This window comes from Fukomys damarensis, unplaced genomic scaffold, assembly GCF_012274545.1.
Source record: "Fukomys damarensis isolate Sample0158 unplaced genomic scaffold, DMR_v1.0_HiC HiC_scaffold_5, whole genome shotgun sequence".
Taxonomy (NCBI): Eukaryota; Metazoa; Chordata; class Mammalia; order Rodentia; family Bathyergidae; genus Fukomys; species Fukomys damarensis.
This window is the reverse complement of record NW_022900917.1, coordinates 5,057,958-5,062,410: the sequence shown is the minus strand read 5'-3', so window position 1 is coordinate 5,062,410 and position 4,453 is coordinate 5,057,958.

Below are 4,453 nucleotides of genomic sequence, written 5' to 3'. Positions count from 1 at the left end.
TTTAAAAAAAAAAAAAAAAAAAAACTAGCCAGGAGTAGAATTTTCCAAACCATTTCCTGAGATTCCTTCTTTAAAAAGTTTTTTCTTTCAGATAGTTTTTCCAGGCCTTATAAGGGTTTAAAGGAGGCACAACTTAACTCAGGCCCTGGAAGTCCTATTCATTTCCCTGATAAATAGGAATTGATATGCACACTGTGTAAGAAATAAAGTCTTTCATCATTCACGCCTGAGACAGAGATAAACCTGTGGGGAGCATTTTTCTGGCAAAATGAAAAACTGAATCTGTGGCACTTTTCATTTGAAATAAGAGTCAAAGTAACTGAAAACCAGGAGGTCCATTTAAAATTCTATTTTTCTAGTTTAGAGAGAAGGACCAGAGGCAGGCATGGTGGTGCACTCGTAATCCCAGCACTCAGGAGGCAGAGGCAGGAAGATTTCCTCAAGTTCACGCCAGCCTGGGCTACACAGTGAGTTCAAGGCCAGCCTGAATCACATAGCCAGACCCTATCTCAAAACAACAAATAAAAAAAGGAAGAAGGCTCAGGATAGCTCACCTTTATGATTCAGGACCTCTTTCCCTAGATCAGAGGCCTGTGGACTGACGATATTCTTGTTAACCCACAGCCATACATGCTGCTCGATAATCAGCAAATCTCACTAACCAGATCCATTTGCTCCTGACTTCTGCCACAGTCCTGCTGTGACGAGGCCACGGTTAATAAGCAACAGACAGTGCCAATGGGTAGATTCTGTTGAGCCCACTGAAGCTTTAAAATGGATTAAGCCCCGACTCCTTAGCTCAGGATCACAGGAGCAGGGAGAAGGCAGGGAGGTCATGGCAGCGGCCGCAGGCCTGGGCCTCTGTGTGCAGGATTAATGCATGGGCCCTGCAGAGAAGGCCGGTGCTGTCCCCATGTTATCCACGAGAAAACGGTGCCCTGGACCAGTGAGCCGGCCACACACGGGCACAGCTAATCTGTCCACGCTGCTCCGAGCCTGTCTCTGACTATCGCAGTCGCTCAACAGTCACAGGCTCCGTCCTCCCCAAAGAGCGGGAGGCCGTTCATGTCTTCTGTGTGCATCAGACACAAACAGAGCTAAATCCATCCGCCAGAGCCAGAGTCCAGGCAGGAGCTGACGCTGGCCACTTCAGATCGGCCCTGGTCACGCTCCTTCACTGCGGGCCCCAAGACGACTGACTGTTGCCCACCCAGTGTTGCACCTCCTTCCTGTCCTGACAACACACAGAAATCAACCCGAGGGCTGCAAGCCTCCTCATGCCCAGAATGGACCCCAGGGCTGGGAATTTGGCTCCGTGGTGATGCTGCCTGCCTCGCAAGCAGAAGGTCCCCAATTAGATCCCTGCACCAAGAAAAAAAAAAAAAAGAATGGACCCCAAATACCGAAAAGCAAACCCTGTTGGCAAAGGTCTGTGGCGAGGATTTTTACATCTTCCCAATGCGTTTCCAAGGCGTGAGACTTTGGGGCCTGTGTTCGGCTGCACACCAGGGCCTCCCACCAGGGCTGCTTCTACCTCTGCGGAGTTACAGCCTAGGAGGTGAAGAGTCACACCTAGGAGCATGGGAATGAGGGTGACATATGTTTTTTTTCTCTTTACCAGCAAATTTGGAAACCGCTAAAAGAAAAATGACACCTATCGCTGAATGCCATACCCCAAATACCAATCCAGTGAGAAAAGAGATCAGAAACATTTTCAGACATTTCCCTCCCAAATGTCCCTGTCAGGAAAGGACCCAGGAGAACAAAGCCAAGGACAGTCTCGGGAAGAGGGTCATGACCAGGCCACCTGAGGCTTGTCCGGAAGAGAGAGCCAGGAAAAAGTACACAGAAAGGGCAGACTGCTGGGGACACATGAGCATTTGGGGAAAAGGTAAAGAATTTAATAACTCTACTGCCACATTTCAAGGAAGAAAAATCATAGAGACACAAAAAAAGAAATGTAAAAGAGTGAGGCTTTACTGACTCCAGGAAAACTGAATATACAAGTGTAACTGGGTTAGAAAATGCAGCAATACTGGCGTAATTATAATTTTATAAACAGACTAATTTGGCCAGTCACTCTGGAATTGATCTATCAAGAAATAGTATAATTATATCAGTTCAAATATTCAAAGATATATTCTTATATTAAAATGTTAAGATGATATCTTAATAATTCAAAGTTTTATACTCTGAGAAATATTGTATAATTCTAATAGTCTGGGTAGCACAGGATAAAGGAATGCTATAAACATGTATTAGTTTAATTTAGAAAAATTCTAAAAACTGAAATAAAGAACAGAGGAAAAATATAGGAATGTTGCAAGCAAAAAAGAAAAATCATTAACCTTGGTTTTCATAGATGAAAGAATGTTTCGGATGAAAGTATTTCAAATGCAAGGCTCCAAGGGCCAAATAATGACTTTCACTTTCTATCTCACTTTGTTTATGCAAGTCTACTACATTCAGTCACCTTTCCTGTGAAACCTTTTCAACTTCGGATATCCTCAGTACCTTTTATTCTGGTCATTTTGTAAATTCTGTGGCAGCATTTACTCCTCTGTAATTTTGTATCACTGTATTTTATAAAATGCATTTGCAGCTCTAAATATAATGTCACTTTGTACTCAATTCCCTTATGAACTGTTTTATTTCAGTAAGATAAGAATTTCATCTCATACAATATCAAGTTTTTGCTTCAATCTACCCAAAAGATCCCACCTTAAACTTCGTTTTGTTTTTTGACACAGGGTCTCGCTATGTAGTTCAGGCTGGCCTTGAACTCACTGTGCAGGCCAGGCTGGCCTTGAACTCACTGTGCAGGCCAGGCTGGCCTTGAACTCATGGTGATCCTCCTGCCTCAGTCTCCTGATTGCTAGGATCAGAGGTGTGCACTACCATACTTGGCCCATCTTCAAATATCTTTTAAAAATTCATTTTAATAATGTTGTGCATTTACCCTACATCATCCAACCAACGCATGGTGCATCTTTTTTCATATTATATCACCTCCAATTTTGAGACTATTCCTTAAAACTGTTGATGTCCTGAAATCATGGAAGGATTGGCTGGAAGCTGAGTCCTTCCAGAAAACACATATCCAGGTCCATCCCAACCCAGACCACTTCGAACTGTCTGCCGAAACATTTTTTCAAGTGCACAGTAACATTGCAATTCCCTAAATATTTGTTAGAACCAATTTGCTGTTCAAAAATCTCAAGGCAGATATTTTTTTCTTCCCTCCACCAGTATGACATTTAAATTCCTTTCCTATATATTTATCTTGCAATTTCCCCACATTGAAAGGTTACTTTTCGGTTAGTCATTCTACCGGACCGGACTCCTCGTCCAAGATAATTCTTTCTCTCGAGAAGGTCCATAGACACCTAGGGTGTTATCTCCCACTGATGACGTTTGGATTCTGTCATCTGCGGTGCTAGATAACCAACAAAACAAAACAATTGCACGTATAACATTTTTTTAACAGCAGTTGTACAAATACATGTATGTGCATCTACATAGAAACAATTATATAAATTTGCCTTTTTAATAAACGGAACATTCTGGCTTCTTTGAGCTCATCACAGCTTCACGTTCTCACAGTTTCTCCAAGTGTGGCCTTCGCTGCGTGCAGGGGACCGTCGCTGGTCGGCCTTTCTCTCTGAGACACACTTTCTACCGTTCCTGCAGGCTCAGCGTTTGGCAGAGCTCGCACGCACCCACCAAGAGCCACGGCAGCCCACACCGTGGTCTGGTTGATGGGAAATAGGCACCCTCATGAAAGACCGTCACGGAAGCACAGCACCTGGGACCCAACTCTGAGCCCTCCCCTCCAAGCCAGCTGTCCCGCACGCTGGCAAACCCAAAACACATAATCACACCCCTTAGTGGGTGTGGCCGAACCCTCTGCTTGCAAAGGAGCCGTGGCTAAGCCGTGAAAAGACGCCTCAGAGAGTCAGCGACTGCTTCGTCCTAGTGACCTCCGGGCAATGAGTTTCCCACGCACGACCGCTTCACTCCCCACAATGCACCCGGGAAGAGCACATCTACTTTACTGATGACGACCCTGAGACCTGCAGGTCAGTAACGAGCTCGGGCCTGCACCGCCAGAAAGGGGCAGAACAGAACTGCGGCCCAGACGAGTCCCCCGAAGGCCCGCCCTCTACACCGAGGCACTTTCCTGCTTTGTTTTGGGGGTGAAAACTGTGATGCGAAGAGGCCATGGCGATGTGAACAGCGAGGCCAATGACGGGAACACATCAAGTGCAGGTGCTCGGCAAGGTCAAGTTTTAGATAAATCCCCGCCTACTTCTCAACGCCCTGAGAAGGTGCTACAAACCCCACGGGCGGTGGCGTCCAGTGGGCCCGGGCTGCAGACAGGTCAGCACTGTAACCTCTGAACGGGAGGCCCGCGTGGGCGAGCCCTGGGCCAGGGGGGCCGGGGCGCTGGGTG